Source organism: Photinus pyralis, unplaced genomic scaffold (genome assembly GCF_008802855.1).
Source record: "Photinus pyralis isolate 1611_PpyrPB1 unplaced genomic scaffold, Ppyr1.3 Ppyr1.4_LG2, whole genome shotgun sequence".
In the NCBI taxonomy this organism is placed as follows: domain Eukaryota; kingdom Metazoa; phylum Arthropoda; class Insecta; order Coleoptera; family Lampyridae; genus Photinus; species Photinus pyralis.
In genome coordinates, this window is record NW_022170403.1 from 19,766,387 (window position 1) to 19,774,664 (window position 8,278).

The window sequence follows — 8,278 nt, forward strand, 5'->3', positions numbered from 1 at the left end:
TGACTAAAAGTTCGTACAAACATCGATCCACAAACGTTTCGCTACCGATCTACAGGGTATGTTATAATTGCAAGAATTTGTAAGTTTTTTCTTTGTGTCTCCTGCAGTTTTTGAGGTATTGTCAATGGTAGTGAGAATCTACAGGGTACTGTTTTTTCAGGGGTCATGTTCCATTTTCTGTCCCTAAACTTTTTTTGCGGTGTGCTGCTAGTAGATTGTAAAATAAGAAATTAATTTCTTGCTCGGTTTAGAAACTTGTTGGTCTCCTGTAATTTTTTCGTATCTGCGCCCGTTATCAGGGGGAAAAAAATAAAAATCAATTTTTTGTAGTTGGCTAAGTGAAAGTAAAACTTTAAAAATGGTGCACATGGTTTGCGGACCTATGTTTATGTGAACTTTTAGTCATAAAATAAGCCAAAGAATTAGCCCCTTCCATATTAACATCACATTTAAGAACACTCTGTAGATCACTTTTACTGAGAACTAATTTTTCTATCTATTCCTATGGTCAAAGTATACAAAATTTCCCCTCCCGAGATAGGGTGAAAGCACCCTTTGGAAAATATATAATATACTTAGATTTTGATCCTTAGGCCTTTACCTACTGTTTAGTTAACGGATTTATTTTGAAACAATTCAAAACCTTCGTTTCCAGGATTATATGTAGGAATTAAGTTTCTAACAGGGTTATGATATACAGGGTGACTAATTTGCCGTGCACACAGACTTGGGATCTCAACTCCTTCTGAGTTAAGATTAAATGGGCAATTACAAACGAAAATGATATGCACATTTTGATATATACGTACCTGACGTAGAAATAAACCGTGTGTAAAACGGGTTTGAGAAAAACCCAGAGCGGTGACTCTACGGGATCATTGGATTTGAATCGGCCCAAGCGTTTGCTAGTTATTGTGTTCACAGACAGGCAGGCAGACACCATCGACACCCCTAAAAAGCATGGTCTGCCGCATAATGTCAAAATTCATTACAGCTTTAAAAAAATAGTTTTAGTGCGTATATAAAAACTGCTTCTACGCCACTGATACCATTTGACTTTTTAGGGGAATTTTTCAAAAGAAAATAATTCCCTACGTGATGGTTTTGTCCGTCTGTCTGTTCCCCGTCTAACTCGAGAACGAAAAGAGACAGACAGCGATGTCAAACCTTCGCCAATCGATTTCTACGAGTTCAAGGACCAGTGCTATTGAATATGAGCCGGATCAAAAGTCTGGTTTCCAAAAACGAGTTGAGTGGCAAAAAATTCCCCTACTGAAAATCATATGCGATTCTTCGTATCTTGTTGCCTAATAAAGCAATAGGCCGTTAAGCATGGAGATTCAATGCTGTATACAACAAATAGCCACCCTTTTATCGTCAACATCTGATGATTTTGAAATATCAACTTTGTGATGCTTTAAGACGCTTTCGGGGATCTTATCCTTATCGAGTGATGTTTAAAAACTTTAATATTTTTTCATAAATTTAGTGCGATTGTACAAGAAGCAAATTGCTTATTTATCATAAAATCCGTATTTATGGACGCTTAATATAAATGCGGTATTCCCAAATTCAACTTTGGGTTGACTGAAAATAACCAAAGCTAAATCTTTGCCAATTTAACCTGTAAACTAAAGCCTCAGCATAGGGCATTGTTAATACATTATTGTTTAGACATTTTTTCAAAAGTTAACTATAAGCCATAGATACCTACTAGGCGAGGTCCGTGGGCTGCGAGGGTAGATCGATGGAGAGTCATTGAACTTGACGTGCGTATAAAATCGCAATGTAAAATTCCGATCTCTTTATCAGGGATAGCTTATCACAACAAATTCGCTTATTTTCTTCTGATCTCTGTTACTTCTTTTATTGTTGGCAATCCATCAAACGTTCGGAATGTAAATTATTGCTCATCGGAGAACGCGCCCGGAATTTTATTTTAAGACACAAGTCGATTGGTTCAAGTTGTTTGGCATTTTACGCCTTTTCGCACCCTTTTTCTTCGCAATCACGGATACTTTTCGAATTTTCTTCTGTTATTATAATTATAAGATCCTGTATAATCTGTACATTTCATAAATTTATGTCTTTTTGATCTACGTTGGCACCAAGCGCGAGTATCAAGATAATCTGTCCATAATTGTTATTCTAATAACAGTTTCGCAGATCACGATTTTGAAAATATGAGATTTTTTGACATGCGTGAGTATATAGGCCATAGGGTGGAGTGGAAATGGGATCGTCAAAACAGCCTCAGGGCAGCGGTTCGTTTTCCCATGACAACTGTGTGCTTCTTCCGGAACGACAGGTACACAGTCTTTTATTAATTCTAAACTGCTCGTCTTGCGTCTTTTAATTACAGGGTGTAAATGTCAATGGATGGATACGTGAAGTGCTAAACGGTAAAAATAACACGGCAGCTTATTGTTTCTTGTACAATTTTTAGCATACACTTTAGTTCCTTTCCTGTTATCAAAATGGGTATTTATCTTTGTTGATGAAGGTCTCCATTTTTTTTTTGAGTGATTATTAATATATGATGAAAATTAATTGAGACTCAAAAATTGTTTATTTTCTAACGGCTATCGATTTCGACGAGAATGTCATCTTCAGGCCGAGCTGAAAGATTTTACATGAAACACGTTTTTCATGTAAAATCTTTCAGCTCGGCCTGAAGATGACATTCTCGTCGAAATCGATAGCCGTTAGAAAATAAACAATTTTTGAGTCTCAATTAATTTTCATCGGGTATTTATGCATAAATTTGTGCATAAATGAAGATTTTGCCATCTACACCTCGCCCTTTACCAAAAAGATGACATAAAATTGAATTTTTCCCCGTGAAGTGAAACTGTTTTATTGTTTTTCCAAAGAAAATTTGTCAATAATCGAAGATTTTGCTCTACCAAACTTAACCAAAAAGAAATGGCGTAAAATTTAGACCTTTGCCATGCAATCGAATTGATTTGTCGTGTTTTCCGACGGATTGTGTAGGTGAATGAAGAGCAGTCAGAAGGGCCGATTCCTGCAAAAGGTGGTGTAAACGATTTAATGATTTAAAATGGTCTATTTGGGTCCAAATAACTTGTATTTGAAGAATTTTTTTCCCCGCACAACTTTTGGCAGCCAAAAAATCTCGAAATGTTCGGACTTTTTTCAGTTTTTCGCTTAAAACTCTAAAACGGCCCATGTTTTATGAATAACGCTTCTTTAGTAGGTAAATTAAAGAAAACAAAATTCTGCGTCGACCACTACCCCCCCTCCCTAAATATTGTAGAACATCAATCAGAGAGTTCAAAAAGTACCAACAATTTAAAATTGGACCAATTTTTGAAATTCGTTGGAAAAAATGGGCGTTTTTTGATCGCTTGTAAAAATTTTTCTATTGGACCGATTTTGTTTGTTTTTTTATAGATGCAGAATTTTGTCTTCTTTAATTTACTAAAGAAGTGTTATTCTTAAAATAAGGACCGATTTGGAGCGAAAAACTGAAAGAAGTCCGAACATTTTGGGGTTTTTTTGGTTGCCAAAATTTGTGCCGGGAAAAAATTTGTGTGCACTCTTCAAATACATGTTATTTTGACCCAAATGGACCATTTAAAAAAATAAAATCTTTTACACCACCTTTTGCAGGTTAAAATTATCAGCATACTGGACTATTAATCATAGAGTATATCATTTTTCTGAATGGATTACGCATGTCAGAAAAAGAAAATAACTTTCATGGCAAGAAGCAACTTATGATACATTGGTTATAGGCGAAGAGCGTCAGTTAATAAGATCGAAAATGCTATTTACGGTGGCTAAAAAAAGCGGGAGGGGAAATTACTAAATAGTCAAGTCAATGAAGGTTTTTACTTCTCTCTCAGAGTGTACGCCTCATTTCGATTTTTTTATGTTTTATATCTGTCTGAAATTAGAAACATTTCAATGTAATGGGCAATTGGATGTTCATACTGCTGGAACTATAGTATTGTAATTATTTTCCTCGTAGACGTCCTGTTCCGGTCAAATGAAAAATCTCAATGTCGACATCAAATTAATAATTTAGGAGGCTCATTTTCATTAACACGTGACATAATTTTTGGACACGACAAGAAAAATCTTACATGAAAACTGACCGGGTCGCACAATGGATTCGAATAAACACAATTAATTGATTGACAATTACAAACATTTAATTAAACACATAAAAGAATTTAAAAAATTTAAAATCCCTAAAAAAAAGAAAAGCTTACAAACCTTGTTGGGTCATATTAACCCTCACGCAGGCGGCCAACAATTAAAATAAGAAATCTAGATAGCAAACGGCACGAAAAGAGAAAAGAGTATTTTAAAATATAAATGAGCAACAGAAATGCTTATTTGGATCTGACTTTGGCTGGAAAACCTTGCAGTGAATCGACAAGTATTTGTACCAATAGAACGAGACTACATACTACAAACCTCGTAATTCGTAAAATGTGTTTATTTTGTGATAGAACTCACAAGAAAAAGAAAGAACAACTATCAACAAAGCTAGGCTGCCAAATAGCAAATAGTCAAATTCGGATCCAAATAAGCATTTCTGTTGCGGATATACGAAAAACGACATAATTTGGGCCTTGATTTGGCCCCCAGTTTCAGGATCTGTAATTGGTTGCAATAAAATGGTGTACTGATACCTTTGATTATTCTACATTCAAAGGTGTATAGCTGTATACTATACTATGTGAAGAAGCATCGGTGACCTTAAATAAATTACGGACAACCCTCGTATATATTCTTCGAGAAAGCAGAGTGGGAACGCCGTTCCTTCGCGTTCCCGCCCCTCTACACCAATGCCCTCGCCAATGCCTACACGCAATGCACTAATTTTACAATTGACATTTTGCAATAAATTTAATAATAATAATAATAACAAAAAGAATCATAAATTTATGTCTTACGGAACAGGACAAATTGCGAGTTTTCTATGAAAAAAAATTATTTCACATCTGCAATTTTAGTTTCGTTTTTCCCTAATAAAAAAGTTCTGACCTACCTAAAACAGTTTTTTAGGTTTAGTATGTGGTGTAATAATCAATGAAGTAATACGTTTATTCGGTAGCTCTAACCTATCTAAAGTAACTTATTTTTTTGTACACATAAATATTTCGTTACATGGCTGATAACCTGATCAATTCATTTAAAATGCGCTAATATCGCTCGCCTTAAGCCGAAAGCCTTTTTTTTTCATTTTTTTAAATTATCTTGATATTTGCCCAATATACAGGGTGTAGCATCTAGGACCCCTCGGATCATATTTCCCTTACCATAAAAGACACCGAAAAAGTCTTAGACCACATTTGTACACAATTACTGCCACCACGTTTCTAAATTATTTTTTATTCACGTGCCGTATTCCAGTGGCGTATCAAACTTGCGTTTTTTTTTAAAATGGAACACCCCATATTTTATTACGGATTTGGAAAGTACTTGAAAGGTACTTATTTTTTTACGTAACATGCTATGACCTTAACTTCAACGACGCTGTTATTTACTCTTCCGAATTACTTCAAGAAATTAAGCTGAAGGTACCATTTGTTAAGCTCAGGAAAAATAATACTATTTTTGCAGTTATCAACACCACTTCTCCACTTATTAGGATCCTTATCACTTTAAATAAGTTTTCCTCAGTGAATTAAATCGGCTTTTTTCACGATCCCCTAAATTTAATAGTTAATCAAATTAGTTCATAAGCCCTAATGTATGTTCATAGCCCCAGTGCCATGTAGTAGAAATTTCTTATTCCATATGGTGTCTGGTTAAACAAATTTTTTTCTCAAAATTTGAGAGTTTTTGGAATTTTTGTTTGAGAGAAACTAAATGGGTTAAGTTTGAATTGAGGCGCATGTTAAGACCTCTTCCACTGTCACATAATTTTTTTTAGGTACTTTATCGAAAAAATAAAATTTCTGATTGACTTTCGCCAAATGTCATATTTTTTTCTCTCAAAAAAAATTTTAAAAACTCAAATTTTTAGGGAAAAGGTTATAACAGCGAAATCGTTAAGGTTAAGGGTATAACATATTGCACAAAAAATTAAATACTTCTTATGTACTTTCCAAATCTGTAATAAAATATGGCATATTCCATTTTTTAAAAACGCAAGGTTGATACGCCACTGGAATACAGCACACCCTTGGCGAACAAAAATATTTTAGAAATATGGTGACGGTAATTGTATACAATTTTGCTCTAAAACTTTTTCGGTATCTTTTATGGTAAGGGAAATATGATCAGAGGGGTCTTAGATGCTACACCCTGTATACGTGATTACGATTTATTTTGTATATTCCCCATATCCTTCATATCCTTTCAGTTTTACCTAAAATGTTTGTATTCTACTGTCTTGTACCTGATATTTAAGCTGCTTTCTTAGTGTTTGTTAATATTTCATAATTAACTCTTCTGGTTAATCATTCCAAATCACAGTACATAACTCTTTCACATAATTTGATGCGATGCCGCACAATGTTATGTGGTAATCCACCCTGTATAATTATACTTACATAAGGTCTCGAAGAACGTGGAAAAATCTTTCCGGTCTGCCAAGTGAATAAATAATAATAAAGTGAATTAAACTTTTAATTTACGTTGCACAGGTTATATGAGGTTGCATTAACCACGCATTATCAAATTATTATGCATACTTACACAACATATTTTTGCTATTTATTCTAATTTTCACGGGCTGTTTTGTGACTCCGATCCACGCTAAGTGTTAAGTAACATAACACAAGTATTAATTTAACAGAACGTTTGCACGTTAAATAAAATCGTAACGATTTGGAAAATTGTAGTTTAATGTTCCTGCAAATTTGATTAGTTTCATACTTCGGTGTTGTAAGATACTCGTATCGACAATAAGTGTAATAGCCTTCAATCAAAAAAGATAACGTGCTTGGTTTACGGGAGTTGTTTAACTTTTAATTAAACACAAATGAAAGGATAATTTGCATAAAATTAATTTTAATTGTCGATCATAATTTCAAAGTGAGCGCTCAATATTTTAGTTTTTATGGAAAGTGTTTAATTTTCACTATTTGCAAATGAATAACGTAACTTTCGTTATGTCACGTTCAATCATGACAAATACGGTGACAATATTTTTCATTCGGGACTCCCTCATTCACTTCATTTGTTCCCTTAGTGAAGGGGATAATTCGTTTTTTCATTGAGTGTTTTATACTGGCAACTCTTACCTGTGTCAACTAGGGCAAAACCTGGTCTTGAGGAAATATTTTGTTCCCAAAATGTTTTTCTGATTTTATTATTTCATGCCATTGCAAAAACCACAAATTTTCATATCTACCGACAGAATTTTCTGCACCTTCTTCTAATTACCCTAAACAACTGTTGTAAATTTAACGACAGCTACCTATTCTGAAATTTGGTGGTATTAAAATTAAGGACAGGCAGTTCTGGTTCATCTGATGACATTCGATTCTCTCTACTTGGTTGACCGTTTTAAAGAAGGGTCGGTTGCTCCACCATACAGTTCAACGTAAGTTCAGTTCAGGGTTCAGTTACATTTTTGAATTTTAACTAATCACATTTCTTCATTCAATAAATCAACTGAATTGACGTTCGTACTAGAACTGACCCCAAAAGGTGGTTGATATACCTTTCTAACAGGGTGCTAATTTTGATTAAAATTCAATTTCTCTCGTAAATGTCAATAAAAATTCGCACCTTGTACCTCGCTTATTTGTACGAAAAAACATTTAGCAGCGATTGCTATTCATGTAGAATAAACTTTTACAATATGGCCTAATTAAATTTGAATTAGCCATGTACAAAAGTGAATATGTCAACTAAAAGGCGCAAATTGATGGCCTAAGCTGCATGATATCAATCGTGCTTTATTAAACAGAAGATTTCATCGTTGTGAAGATGATCATGCAGCGAAAATAGAAAATCTGATTTTAGATATAGGTCAAGTCAGAGACTCTATGCTAGGTCTAGACGATTTATTTTAAATGCTGATGCGGATGGATTCGGTGCACAAGCAAACTATTCACACAGATGGACGTTAGCTAAAGCGCACCGCATTATTTTAAGTTCACTGCTCTCGACTTTTGTTAATGTTATTGTAAACTAACAAACTTCAAACAAGTCAATTTTTCTAACGTTAAACGTCTTTATTTATTTATGCTACCCAATATTTGTATATTATTTGATTTATAATAGACAAGTTGCAATCTTGGGAAATTAAACTTATTTTGCAATGTACAACTTCCGGGTGTGTTTCTTC